The sequence below is a fragment of the Scyliorhinus torazame genome, chromosome 5 (assembly GCF_047496885.1).
Source record: "Scyliorhinus torazame isolate Kashiwa2021f chromosome 5, sScyTor2.1, whole genome shotgun sequence".
NCBI classification, from domain to species: domain Eukaryota; kingdom Metazoa; phylum Chordata; class Chondrichthyes; order Carcharhiniformes; family Scyliorhinidae; genus Scyliorhinus; species Scyliorhinus torazame.
The window spans coordinates 71566801-71581717 of record NC_092711.1 but is presented as its reverse complement, the minus strand read 5'-3'; the positions used below and the strand labels follow the sequence as shown (position 1 = coordinate 71581717).

The following is a 14917-nucleotide window of genomic DNA, read 5'->3' as shown; positions in this document are numbered from 1 at the left end:
ATGTGGCCAATCCACCTACCCTGCACATCTTTGGGTTGTGGGGGTGAGACACACACAGACTCAGGGAGAATTTACAAACTCCACACGGACAGTGACCCAGGGCCAGGATCGAACCCGGGACCTTGGCACTGTGAGGCAGCAGTGCCACCATAGCACATTGGTTAGCACAGTTGCTTCACAGTTCCAGGGTCCCAGGTTCGATTCCCGTCTTGGGTCAATGTCTGAGCGGAGTCTGCACGTTCTCCCCGTGCCCACATTGGTTTCTTCTGGGAGCTCCAGTTTCCTCCCACATTCCTAAGATGTGCAGGTTTGGTGGATTGGCCATGCAAAATTGCCCTTAGTGTCCAAAAAGGTTAGATGGTGTTACTGCGTGTAGAAGCCAGGTATTTCGAATACAACTAGTATAGGTAAGAGATAGCTGTTTAAGCATAAATGTTGAGCCCCAGTTTTAAATACCCATTTATACAGCATAATTCTTTTACTGAGGTCCGTTGTTCTGGCAAATGCATATTTTCAGAGTCAGTGTGACATTAAAACAGCACAGTTGCAAGATAATTTGACACTGCTTGTGCTAATTGTCAAGGATAGGGACTGAATACACAGCAACATGAAGGCACCATTGTTCACAATGCAGATAACAGCTGGGTCAGAAAAGCTGATGTTGCACATTGAAGATGGACGGCTTGCCATCAAATCAAATGTGTTTGAGTCTAACCCAAACCAATTAGGATTATATTGGGGTGTGATTAGATGACTTAAGACAGATATGAAAGTGTATAACTGAAAAGTTTCCGCCCGCCATTTTAGTGTGTTGTGTTTATGTGTAGTCTTTCTGTGTTGTCTTTAGTGTGTTGTGTTGTCTTTGGTGTGTTGTCTTTCTGTTAGTTTAGTCAGTTTTGTCCTTAATAGTCTCCATTTTAGAGATGTCTTTTGGGGGTTCTGTCAGTCTACCAGTCTGTGTCAGTGATGTTAGTCCATTTTTGTCTTTGAGTTTGAGTTTAGCTGAAGATTAGCTTTCTCTCTCTCTTCATGTTTCATTGCCAGACTTTGACCTTTTAAAAGTTACTTTCGAGCTGTCTGCCTAAGCAAAGAAAGATAATGTCTGTAAATCTCTGAAAGCTTCGAATTGTCTACAAATTGCCTTTTAAATGACTTTCAAATTGTAATCAAGCGACTACAAATAAAACAATTCTTTTGGCACCTGAGAAGTTTTAACTGCAAATTTCTGCTGAGTTCCAGTATTCGCAAAGTGCTACTGATAACCGAATAGCAGAGATAATATAAATTCCTTCAATTTTACACAGTCGAATAATACAAGGAATCGAACAACTTGGCAGAGTCCAGAAATATTACAAATCTTACAACTTGTCGTATTGCGCCAGGACTTTGATTCATCAACTAAGCTTCCCCCAAACTTGGCGTAGTTCGACAGGTTAAGATCCCATAAGTTAAAGATTCTTATAATTGGCGTAGTCAGGCAGAAGGGGGGAGTACTGAACGACCTTCGGAGGCCCAGGTGACGACGGAATGCTTCGAAGATAATCGGAGGAGGTCCGGAACCTCCGGGAAGCTTCGGAGATAGTCGGAGGAGGCCCAGAAGACAGCCGGAACCCACGGCTAGACTAGGGTAAGAAATATCTTTTTCACCCATTAAAAATCTTAAAGCCGCATTAATCAGTACTTCGACACTTGAAAAGAACATTTTTTATAGACTGTGTTAAATAAATCAAGTGCCAGTCGTTCAGACTATCATAGACGTGACTGGAAGATTAGTCACTGCAGTAATTAAAGTAAAACGGGACTGAAAAAAAAATATATATATAGTCACGGCAGTCAGCGATCAAGAAAATTAATGGCTGATCCAAATCAAAGTGTAGATTCAGAGCCTTTAACAGGCAGAAAATTACTCCCCACTACACCCAAGGGGGGTGCTGGAATACCAGATGTTTCTGTTGAAGATATGTTGGGGGATTTTAGATCTTTCATTCGTAGACAATTTGGACTGTCTGAAGTTGCTACAAAAATTGAATCAAAATATGATATCCCCAAAGGACAGTGGTCCCTTCAGCTGAACACATCACTCATTCTTAAAGGGACAGTTAGGGCTCTGACACTGCTCAGCTCCCAGTTAAAGGGGCAGGCACAGCTTCGCCCTTTTCTCTGTTATGTTTATGATTGTTAAAGGCTGGTAGGAGTGAGGTTTATTTAAAAGGACAGAATGTGGGAAGCACACATCAATAAAACTGGTTATTCTTGAACACAAGCTGCAGCTCCTTCTTTATCTGGGAATGAAACTATTGTCTAATTCTCCCTGCTGTTACCAGGTTCCTGTGATGCCCTCCTGCTGCTATTTTAATGCAAACTTCCAATTCAATGAATTCATTGTGACTGTCACACAAACACAATAAAATGTTTTAGACGGATTCCGATGCATTTTCAGCCTGGAAACTGAAACCAGCTTTACATTCAATCAGGAACATCACAGCTTTACACCAATCACTGATTTGACAGCACAGTAGCCTAAACAGCAGGCCTGATGGAATGCATCCCAGAGTGTTAAAAGAGATGGCTATGGAAATTGTAAACGCACTAGTGATAATTTATCAAAATTCACTAGATTCTGGGCTGGTCCCAGAGGATTGGAAAGTAGCAAACGTGACACCACTGTTTAAAAAAGGAGGTCGGCAGAAAGCGGGTAATTGGGGACCAAGGGCAATGTGCCCAAGTTTGCAGATGACACTAAGATGAGTGGTAAAGCAAAAAGTGCGGAGGATACTGGAAGTCTGCAGAGGGATTTGAATTGGCTAAGTGAATGGGATAGGGTCTGGCAGATGGAATACAATGTTGACAAATGTGAGATTATCCATTTTGGTAGGAATAACAGCAAAAGGGATTATTATTTAAATGATAAAATATTAAAACATGCTGCTGTGCAGAGAGACCTGGGTGTGCTAGTGCATGAGTCGCAAAAAGTTGGTTTGCAAGTGCAACAGGTGATTAAGAAGGCAAATGGAATTTTGTCCTTCATTGCTAGAGGGATGGAGTTTAAGACTAGGGAGGTTATGCTGCAACTGTATAAGGTGTTAGTGAGGCCACACCTGGAGTATTGTGTTCAGTTTTGGTCTCCTTACTTGAGAAAGGATGTACTGGCACTGGAGGGTGTGCAGAGGAGATTCACGAGGTTAATCCCAGAGCTGAAGGGGTTTGATTACGAGGAGAGTTTGAGTAGACTGGGACTGTACTCATTGGAATTTAGAAGGATGAGGGGGGATCTTATAGAAACATATAAAATTATGAAGGGAATAGATAGGATAGATGCGGGCAGGTTGTTTCCACTGGCGGGTGAAAGCAGAACTAGGGGGCATAGCCTCAAAATAAAGGGAAGTAGATTTAGGACTGAGTTTAGGAGGAAGTTCTTCACCCAAATGGTTGTGAATCTATGGAATTCCTTGCCCAGTGAAGCAGTAGAGGCTCCTTCAGTAAATGTTTTTAAGATAAAGATAGATAGTTTTTTGAAGAATAAAGGGATTAAGGGTTATGGTGTTCGGGCCAGAATGTGGAGCAGAGTCCACTAAAGATCTGCCATGATCTCATTGAATGGTGGAGCAGGCTCGAGGGGCCAGATGGCCTACTCCTGTTCCTAGTTCTTATGTTCTTATGTACCCATCACAACTGGAAGTTCATCGTCGCAGTCACACTGGGATGAAACCGTTTGTCTGCTCCATTTGTGGGAAGGGATTCACCCATTCATACAACCTTCTGACACACCAGCGACTTCACACTGAGGAGAGGCCATTCACCTGCCCTGTGTGTGGGAAGGGATTCACTTGGTCATCCCACATTATGACTCATCAACTTGTTCACACTGATAAGAGACCATTTACATGTCCTGACTGTGAGAAGAGTTTTAAATGTAAAAAGGATCTGTTGACCCATCAACGTATTCACACTGGGGAGAGACCGTTCTCCTGCTCCCTGTGTGGGAAAGGATTCATTCAGTCATCCCACCTGCAGACACATCAACTTGTTCACTCTGCTAACAACTCTTTTAACTGTCCTGACTATGAGAAGAGCTTTAAAAACAAAAAGGATTTACTAACACACCAATATGCTCACACTCTGGGGAGAGACCATTCACCTGCTCTGTGTGTGGGAAAGGATTCAGCCATCCATCTGCCCTACTGAACCACCAGAGAATTCACACTGGGGAGAGGCCATTCACCAGCTCTGAATGTGGGAAGGGATTCACTCGTTCATCCAACCTATTGAATCACCAGCGAGTTCACACTGGGGAGAGGCCATTCACCTGCTCTGTGTGTGGGAATGAATTTTCTCATCTTATCTTCTGGAACATCATTGAGTTCACACTGGGAGCGGCCATTCAACTGCAATGTCTGAGGAAAGGGGTTTACTCACTCATCCCACCTGCTAACGCACCAGCGAGTTCACAAGCAACCACAAGGTTTAGATTATCCCCTTATTGATGCTGTTAATCATGTCCAGCACTGAATAACGTTCACTCTGACTGTCTTAATGTGCTGATGAGGTTTATTATTCTGAATAAATGTGAAATAAATCTGCTTTGTTTGAAACATTGTTGCAGATTTTTGTCTTTCCCACCTGAGTGTTGAACATCACCTGTCTTGAGCTGAGAAAGGACAATCTGGGGGAGGATCACACGGCAGGACCAAAACTTCAGCCTGGACACAGTCCTTCAGGGTCACACTGAGAGGGATAAATGGCACTATGGTCTTTCTCATCTCTCTTCACTGTCAGCAAAGTCTCCGTGTGGGTTAATCCTGAGGTGTGTAAGAAATATGTTCCAGCCACTCTCTTCCACATCTCAGAACCCCTAGACACGGAACAGAAGTCTTCTTTATAACTGTGTTCAGAGTCGGGGAGAACAATGGTGAATGCTGGAAATTTAATAATAATAATTGCTTATACATGTACGCTTCAATGAAGTTACTGTGAAAAGCCCCTAGTCACCACATTCCGGCACCTGTTCAGGGAGGCCGGTACGGGAATTAAACCCGCGCTGCTAGCCTTGATTCGTATTACAAGAACATAAGAACTAGGAACAGGAGTAGGCCATCTGGCCCCTCGAGCCTGCTCCGCCATTTAATGAGATCATGGCTGATCTTTGTGGACTCAGCTCCACTCTCCGGCCCGTACACCATATCCCCGAATCCCTTTATTCTTTAGAAAGGCATCTATCTTTTTCTTATAAACGTTTAAAGAAGGAGTCTCAACTGCTTCACTGGGCAAGGAATTCCAGAGATTCACAACCCTTTGGGTGAAGAAGTTCCTCCTACACTCCGTCCTAAATCTACTTCCCCTTATTTTGAGGCTATGCCCCCTAGTTCTGCTTTCCCCAACCAGTGGAAACAACCTGCCCGCATCTATCCTATCTATTCCCTTCATAATTTTATATGTTTCAATAAGATCCCCCCCGCATCCTTCTAAACTCCAATGAGTACAGTCCCAGTCTACTCAACCTCTCATCATAATCTAATCCCCTCAACTCTGGGATCAACCTAGTGAATCTCCTCTGCACTCCCTCCAGTGCCAATATGTCCTTTCTCAGGTAAGGAGGCCAAAACTGAACACAATACTCCAGATGCGGCCTCACCAACACCCTATACAATTGCAGCAAAATCTACCTAGTCTTGAACTCCATCCCTCTAGCAACGAAAGACGAAACTCGATTAGCCTTCTTAATCACCTGTTGCACCTGCACACCAACTTTTTGCGACTCGTGCACCAGCACACCCAGGTCCCTCTGTACAGCAGCATGTTTTAACATCTTACTGTTTAAATAATAATCCATTCTGCTGTTATTCCTCCCAAAATGGATAGCCTCACACTTGGCAACATTGAATTCCATCAGCCAGATCCTAGCCCATTCACCTAACCTATCCAAATCCTTCTGCAGACTTCCGGTATCCTCTGCACTTTTTGCTTTACCACTCATCTTAGTGTCGTCTGCAAACTTTGACACACTGCACTTGGTCCCCAACTCCAAATCGTCTATGTAAATTGTGAAAAGCTGCGGGCCCAACACTGATCCTTGAGGGACCCCACTAGTTACAGGTTGCCAACCAGAGAAACACCCAGTGTTAGTTTATGCAGCAACCTTTTGTGTGGCACCTTGTCAAAAGCTTTCTGGAAATCCAGATATACCACATCCATTGGCTCCCCATTATCTACCGCACTGCTAATGTCCTCAAAAAATTCCACTAAATTAGTTAGGCACGACCTGCCCTTTATGAACCCATGCTGCATCTGCCCAATGGGACAATTTCCATCCAGATGCCTCGCTATTTCTTCCTTGATGATAGATTCCAGCATCTTCCCTACTACCGAAGTTAAGTTCACTAGCCTATAATTACCCGCTTTCTGCCTACCTCCTTTTTTAAACAGTGGTGTCACGTTTGCTAATTTCCAATCCGCCGGGACCACCCCAGAGTCTAGTGAATTTTGGTAAATTATCATAGTGCATTTGGAATTTCCCTAGCCATCTCTTTTAGCACTCTGGGATGCATTCCATCAGGGCCAGGAGACTTGTCTACCTTTAGTCCCATTAGCTTGCCCATCTCTACCTCTGTGAAGACCGCCCAAAAAACCTGTTCAGTTATTCAGCCATTTCCTCATCCCCCATTATTAAATCTCCCTTCTCATCCTCTAAAGGACCAATATTTACCTTAGCCACTCTTTTTTGTTTTATATATTTGTAGAAACTTTTACTATCTGTTTTTTTATTCTGAGCAAGTTTACTCTCATAATCTATCTTACTCTTCTTTATAGCTTTTTTAGTAGCTTTCTGTTGCCCCCTAAAGATTTCCAAGTCCTCTAGTCTCCCACTAATCGTTGCTACTTTGTATGCTTTTTCCTTCAATTTGATACTCTCCCTTAGTTCCTTAGATATCAACGGTCAATTTTCCCTCTTTCTACCATCCTTGCTTTTTGTTGGTATATACCTTTGCTGGGCACTGTGAAAAATTGCTTGGAAGGTTCTCCACTATTCCTCAACTGTTTCACCATAAAGTCTTTGCTCCCAGTCTACCTTAGCTAGTTCTTCTCTCATCCCATTGTAATCTCCTTTGTTTGAGCACAAAACACTAGTGGTTTGATTTTACCTTCTCACCCTCCATCTGTATTTTAAATTCCACCATATTGTGATCGCTCCTTCCGAGAGGATCCCTAACAATGAGATCATGAATCAATCCTGTCTCATTACACAGGACCAGATCTAGGATCGCTTGTTCCCTCGTAGGTTCCATTACATACTGTTCTAGGAAACTATCGCGGATACATTCTATAAACTCCTCCTCAAGGCTGCCTTGACCAACCTGGTTAAACCAATCAACATGTAGATTAAAATCTCCCATGATAACTGCTGTACCATTTCTACAGGTCAATTTTCCCTCCTTCTACCGTCCTTCCTATTTGTTGGTATAAACCTTTGCTGAGCACTGTGAAAAATCGTAACTGAATCCCTTCCTACAGTCCGCACATTTCCACAGTTTCTCCATGGTGAGGGGTCTTTAGGTCTCTCCCGGTTGAAGCTTTGTCCACACACTATCAGGCGTTTAATTTCTCCCTGCAGTGAAAGATATGATACTTTTTTTGAGGCTGTGTGACTGGTTAAAACTCTCTCCACAGTCAGTGGACTGGAAAACTCTCATTGGGGGTGGGTCTCGGTGCTTTTGCAGTCACACTGCTGAAACAGAACAAACACTTCTCCTTCCAAATGCAAAGAATGAAGATATTGAGCTCTTAATCAATTGGGTGACTGTCAGATTTCGATGTGATGTTTGGTTTGAGGTTTCTGTCGGCCAATCCTCCACTTCCAATATCCTGTAAAAAGAGTTTACAAAAGCCATCACTGTCAATCCAGGGTAGAAATTCTGAATTGACAATTCTAGTTTCTCTCTTTTGGTCCCCTAAAGCTGTAAATCCCCGTCCCACACACTCTCTCTCCTCCCTGGGCTGAAATCCAAACCCATCTCACCATCTGCACCATTTCTTTCCTCCACTCCCAGTTTTCTCCCTCCCTCTCCTCTGCCTGGGTTCAGTTCTCCAGCTCCTGTCTGCAGACTGACAATAAAATCAATGGGTCTTATTGGTGGGTTTGGGTTCTCACCATTGTCCCCGCTCGCGGCGGATCTCATTCAGCCTCTGGGAGCCGCACTCACTCTCACCGCGGCTGCGCTCAGCCCGGAGCAGCACCGCGCATGCTCCACAGAGAGAGAGAGAGAGGGGCGGGGGCGGGACATTCTGACGCCTGCGCGTTCTGGCTCCTGTGATGGAGATGGAGCGTATTCATCCGCGCCGGGCATTCCGGGTAGTCTTATCCGCCATTATTCCGTTACGTTCCTACGGGTGATAAATTGGTCCAGGCACTTTTGATACAGTTCGGTGTTTGTACCGAATGGGGCGGCCGCATCGGTGTTTTTCTCTCTGAACGATCCCTGTTGACGACTGTCATCTGTTTCGGGGTCGATATGCCGCAGGGCGCCTGCGCGGCCGCCACCTGTCTCAGGTGCAGCAGGGCGCATGCGCGGCTGTCCTGGACCCGGGAGCCGGAAGAGAGAATCCTGTGAATTTCTCTCCTGGACTGAGAGTGAAATTCCTTTGGAAACTCCTTCAGGAAGAGGAGGATTTGCCAACGGGAACTTCAAACCAAACATCACATCATCATCTGACAGACGTACTCGATTCATCAGGACCTGAATATCATTGGGAGGTAAAATGGTTTGTCTGTTCCGTCCGTGGATAAAGATTTCAGATATCAGAGTGACTGGAAAACTTATAATGACCATTGCAGGTTAAATTTGAGACTAATTACACCGATCACATTGGAGAAGTTAAATAATTTGCTGTTGTACTCTTATGTATGCAGTTAAAATTTAAAATTACCGCATTAGCATACTTGGCAGCTAAACTGGGCAGACTGCTGACCTTGTTCGTAGTGAGAGTTACTATCCCGGATTTTATTAAAGTTTGTTGTTCCTGTTGCATTTCATTCAGCTCACCGTGGCTACAAAATAGGTAGTCAGCCTAATCTCAATTTCCAGATTGTGGTCTGTAGCTTTTTAAGTTACATCAATTCAAATGACTATCTGAATACTTTATAAATGTTATGAGGGTTTCTGCCATCATTTCCGGCAGCATGTCACAGATCCTCACCACCCTCTAAACCTCCTAGTCCTTCCCTAAATCTCTGCCCCCTTTTATATGTATCCCTCAACCAAAGGGAATTGGACCTTCCTATCCAATCTATTTAGATCCCTCAGAAATTAAAAAATATATAAATTTATATTTTTTTCCAATTAAGGGGCAATTTAATTTGGCCAAGCCACCTACCCTGTACATAGTCATAGAATTTACAGTGCAGAAGGAGGCCATTCGGCCCATCGAGTCTGCACCGGCTCTTGGAAAGAGCACCCTACCCAAGGTCAACACCTCCACCCTATCCCCATAACCCAGTAACCCCACCCAACACTAAGGGCAATTTGACATGGCCAATCCACCTAACCTGCACATCTTTGGACTGTGGGAGGAAACTGGAGCACCCGGAGGAAACCCACACGCACACCGGGAGGATGTGCAGACTCCGCACAGACAGTGACCCAAGCCGGAATCGAACCTGGGACCCTGGAGCTGTGAAGCAATTGTGCTATCCACAATGCTACCGTGCTGCCCCAAATTTGGGTTGTGGGGGTGAAACCCACACAGACAATAGGAGAATGTGCAAACTCCTTACAGACTGTGATCCGGGGCTAGGATCGAACCCGGGTCCCCAGCACACAGGCACAGAGTCACTGTGCCATCATGATCCCCCAGAATTTTATATATTTAGAATAATCTTTATTATTGTCACAAGTAGGCTTACATTAACACGGCAATTAAGTTACTGTGAAAATCCCCTAGTAGTAACACTCTGGCATCTATTCTGGTACGCAGAGGGAGAATTCGGAATGTCCAATTCACCTAACAATCACGTCTTTTGGGACTTGTGGGAGGAAACCCATACAGACACTGGTGAACGTGCAGACTCCGCACATAGTGTCCCAAGTGGGAATTGAATCCCGGGATCCTGGTGCTGTGAAGCATCAGTGCTAACCACTGTGCTACTGTGCCACCCATAAAACAGTTCCGCTCCATGTTCTCCGATTAAAGAAGCTGAAGCGCGCAGAGTGGGTCTTGAACCCACGGCCCTGGGATTAAGACTCCCATGCTCTGCCGACTGAGCTAGCCAGGCTGCTTTTCATAATTTCATTGTGGTCTCTCTTCAGTCTTTTCTGTTCCAAAGAAAACAGCCCCAGTTTATCCAAACTTTCCTCAGAGCAAACATTGTCAATTTCTGGCTGATGTTCGTAAATCCCCTCTGTACTGCCTTCATTGGCCGGGGCATTGAGTATAGGAATTGCCCATGATAAATTGCCCTTAGTGTCCAAAATTGCCCTTGGTGTTGGGTGGAGGTGTTGAGTTTGGGTGGGGTGCTCTTTCCAAGAGCCGGTGCAGACTCAGGGGGCCGAATGGCCTCCTTCTGCACTGTAAATTCAATGACAATCTATGATTAATCTAGGACAAAGGTTCAGCACAACATCGTGGGCCGAAGGGCCTGTTCTGTGCTGTATTTTCTATGTTCTATGTATAGAACCTTATTTAGGCTACACTTGGAGTATAGTGTTCAATTCTGGTCGCCACACTACCAGAAGGAAGTGGAAGCTTTAGAGAGGGTGCAGAAGAGATTTACCAGGGTGTTGCCTGGTATGGAGGGCATTAGCTATGAGGAGCGGTTGAATAAACTCGGTTTGTTCTCGCTGGAATGACGGAGGTTGAGGGGCGGCCTGATAGAGGTCTACAAAATTATGAGGGGCATAGACAGAGTGGATGGTCGGAGGCTTTTTCCCAGGGTAGAGGAGTCAATTACTAGGGGGCACAGGTTTAAGGTGCGAGGGGCAAGGTTTAGAGGAGATGTACGAGACAAGTTTTGTTACACAGAGGGTATTGGGTGCCTGGAACTCGCTGCCGGAGGAGGTGGTGGAAGCAGGGATATTTAAGGGGCATCTTGACAAATACATGAATAGGATGGGAAGAGAGCGATACGGATCCAGGAAGTGTAGAAGATTTTAGTTTAGACGGACAGGCACAGGCTTGGCGGGCCGAAGGGCCTGTTCCTGTTCTGTACTTTTCTTTGTTCTTTGTTCTACTCTCTCGAGTGCAATCTTCCTGTGTACAGGAATCTAGCTCTGGCCTAACTAGTCCTGTCCTGCCATTTATCATGTAATCCTTTGCCTTGTTTTCCCTCCAGCTTTCTTCCTCACTATCAAGTGTTTAACCATTTTTGTGTCACAGGTAAACATCTTATTCATGTTCCCACATTTACTCTCAAATCAATGATGTAAACCAGGAGTGAAGGGCCCAGTACTGATTCCTTTGAAACCGGCACTGGAAACAGCCCTTTGATTTTCTCTATTCTTTATGGGATGTGAGTGTCACGGGCAAACCAGCTGGGTTGCCCATACCTAATTGCCCTTAAACTGAGTGGCTTGCTGGGCAATTCAGAATTAACCACATTTCAGTGAGTTGGCCAGATCAGGTAATGCCAGTGCAGATTCGATGGGCCGAATGGTCTCCTTCTGCACTGTAGATTCTATGATTCATTCTGACCTTGGGTCACTGTCGATGTGGAGTTTGTACATTCTTTCTGTGTCTGCATAGATTTCCTCCGGATGCTCTGGTTTTCTCTCAGTCCACAGATGTGCAGGTTACATGGATTGGCTGTGTTAAATTGTCACTGGGAGGGGTTGTGGGGATAGGGTGGGGAATTCGCGAAGGTTAGTTGCGCTTTCAGTGGGTTGCTACAGACTCACTGGGCCGAATGGCCTCCTTCTGCACTGAGGAGATTCTATGATTCTAAATTGGATCCAATGATATGTTCATTCACACACTGCAGCCTGACTTATTATGGGAACAGGCACTGTGTTTGTTACTCTCAAAGTGACTGAATCCTTTGCTGTTTCTCCTCTGGGCCCCATCTCCACTATTATTGTCTGATTGTCTCACTGAGACTCTCACTGTTATTATTGGACAATCAGCGAGTCAGCCTGAGCCTGTGGCTGCTCTCACGATCTGTAACCGTCACAATGCCCGGGTGATTGACGGCAGCTCCCGATAGGAAGAGGGGGGCGGGTCTGGAGGACCGACCGGGAGCGGCTGGTCCTCCAAACAATCGGAAAGATTGAGCGGTGGGGTCCGCTATGATTGAAGCATGCGCAGTGTGGGTAATGACAAAGCAGAAGGGCGTCTTTTTGAGATCCGAAATTGGTAAGTGGCGTTTAACAATATGGAGGGAGCGAGAGATCGCGGAGATGAGCGAAAACGTTGTGTAAAGCTGTTGTAAGCCGCAAACCGCGGAAATATTGACGGGACCCAGTTTGTACCGAGCGGGGCTGCAGCTCCTCAAATTCGGCTCGGGGTAACGACCGCCATCTTTATTGGATGTGCATCAGGGCGCATGCGCGATTGTTATCTTTGTCGGGGCGATGTTTCAATGAGTGGGAGGAGCTTGTTCCCCATTGTTCAGAATGGAGACAACTTGTCCATCAAACTGGATTCGTCTTTGAGTCCCAATGTCTTATTGATGATGCAAAGCGGTGGCAGAGATGGAAAGAAAAGGAAGCCAATCCTGCTCTCCAGATTGCACTCTCATTTCATATCTCCGTGTGTTTCCTCCGGGTGCTCCGGTTTCCTCCCACAGTCCAAAGATGTGCAGGTTAGGTGGAGTGGCCATGCTAAATTGCCCTTAATGTCAAAATGGTTTGGGTGGGGTTACTGGGTTGAGGGGATAGGTTGGGAAGTGTGTATTTAAATGGAGTGCTCTTTCCAAGGGCCGGTGCAGACTCGATGGGCTGAATGGCCTCCTTCTGCACTGTAAATTCTAAGATTCATTGGACATTCTGTCCCATGTGTCCAAAGCTCTGCAGCTCTGTTCAGTCACATGAAGACCCAAGGCAGAAACTCCCAACCCTGAGTAGACAACACCCTCAAATCAAGGACAAGAGGGTCACTGTGCAGCGGGGGGGTGAGCGGTCATCCTGGACCAGGAGGGGAGAATGTTGTGAATTTCTATCCTGGTCTGACAGTGATTAAATTTGGAAACTCCTTTTACAGGGGATTAGTAGGGGAGGATTTACACACCGCAAACTCAAACCAGGAGAAATATTTATCTTTCCTGAATTTCATTTCTGGACTGACAGTGATGCCTTTGTAAACTTCTTTCACAGGGGCTTAGAAAGGGGTTCGCAGACAGGAAACTCACAACCAATCCTCACATCAAATTCTGACAGCACCATTCGGACCTGGAGATTATCGACCTTTGTGTGTAAACATTGAGTTCAGATCATTACCACTCACTGTGTAAAACCTCCCCTGTAGATCTTGCTCACAATCATAAATCTGTGTCCCATAATCCTTTTATAATCTGCTATTGAACAGCTTTTCTTTATCTTTTGTACAGGCCAAGAGTCCACCCAAGATGGCTGCCACACACGTACCCATACACTCAGAGTAAAACAAAAACAGTTCTTTAGTCATCAGGTAGCTAACCCGTCTCCCTCCCCACCCCCTATATGTCTACATTGTGCTTCATAAAGAAAATCTCCCTTCACCCCAAACAGAAAAACAGATTTTATCAGAAAATATCAAAACTATATAGAGGAAATAACAACACCCATCCCATAGGAAACGTAGATCTTGTCCAATACAGATAACTGGACTCCAGTCCATGTTTTACAATGTTCTCCTCCTCCAGTGTCTCAAAATGGCAGTCTTTGCACTCCTATGCGAGCTGCAGCTTTGCTGGGTATACCATCCCGAATCAAACTCCTATCTTACACAGAGCAGCCTGAAGCTTCCTCACCAGCCGGCTCCCACATCTTGGTGAATCCTCACTCGGATAACTGAGTGAATCCCTTCCCACACTTAGAACAGGTGAATGGTCTGTCGCCGGTGTGACTACGGTGATGAGTCCCCAGCTCACATGGGGATCTGAATCCCTTCCCACAGTCCCCACATTCCCATGGTTTCAGCAAGCTGCTGGTATCCTTGTCCCACTCCACATTGACGATCAGTTTATGTCTTGTCCCCACAGAGAGCATGTGTCCGGTCTATCCCCGCTGTGAATGGCGTAATGTTTTTTCAGACTGTGTGACTGGTTAAAGCTCTTTCCACAGTCAGTTCACTGGAACACTCACTCGAGTCGCGTGTGTATCGGGTATTTTTGCAGTCACACTAATCTTGAAAACCTTTTCCTACAGACAGAACAGACAAACATTTCTTCTTCCACATTCACAGGCCAATGATATTCAGGTCCTGATGAATGGAGTGACTCTGTTAAATCTTGATGTGAAGTTTGATTTGAGTTTCCATCTGTAAATCCTCCCCTTGTAATATCCTGTAAAAGGAGTTTACAAAAGTCATCACTAGGGGCAGTGGTTAGCCGAGGACCCGGGTTAGATCCCAGCCCTGGCTCACTGTCCGTATGGAGTTTGCACAATCTCCCCATGTCTGCGCGGGTCTCACCCCCACAATCCAAAAAGATGTGCAAGGTAGGTGAATTGGCCACGCTAAAATTACTCTTTAATTGGGGTAATAAGAAGAATTGGGTGCTCTAAATTTTTTTTGTAATAATTTAAATTAAAAAAATACAGCCATCACTGTCAGTCCAGGATAGAAATTCTGAACAGACAATTCTAGTTTCTCTGGAACATTTTGCCACGTCCCACACACTCTCCCTCCTCCCTGGGCTGAAATCCAAACCCATCTCCCCATCTCTTTCCTCCACTCGCAGTTTTCTCCCTCCCTCTCCTCTGCCTGGGTTCAGTTCTCCAACTCCTGTGTGCAG

General features: G+C 45.3%; 2 protein-coding genes across 2 annotated transcripts in view; one reads left to right on the top strand and one right to left on the bottom strand.

Moving 5' to 3' along the window:
• The window catches only part of LOC140418371 (uncharacterized), a 294193-nt gene that overhangs the window by 50350 nt on the left and 228926 nt on the right, over positions 1-14917 (bottom strand). The window lies entirely within an intron of this gene.
• The window catches only part of LOC140422609 (uncharacterized), a 29757-nt gene continuing 27543 nt past the window's right edge, over positions 12704-14917 (top strand). Inside the window, exon 1 of the mRNA XM_072507616.1 lies at positions 12704-13611. The gene's annotated coding sequence lies outside the window, so the exon portion shown is untranslated. The remainder of the gene's footprint in view (positions 13612-14917) is intronic.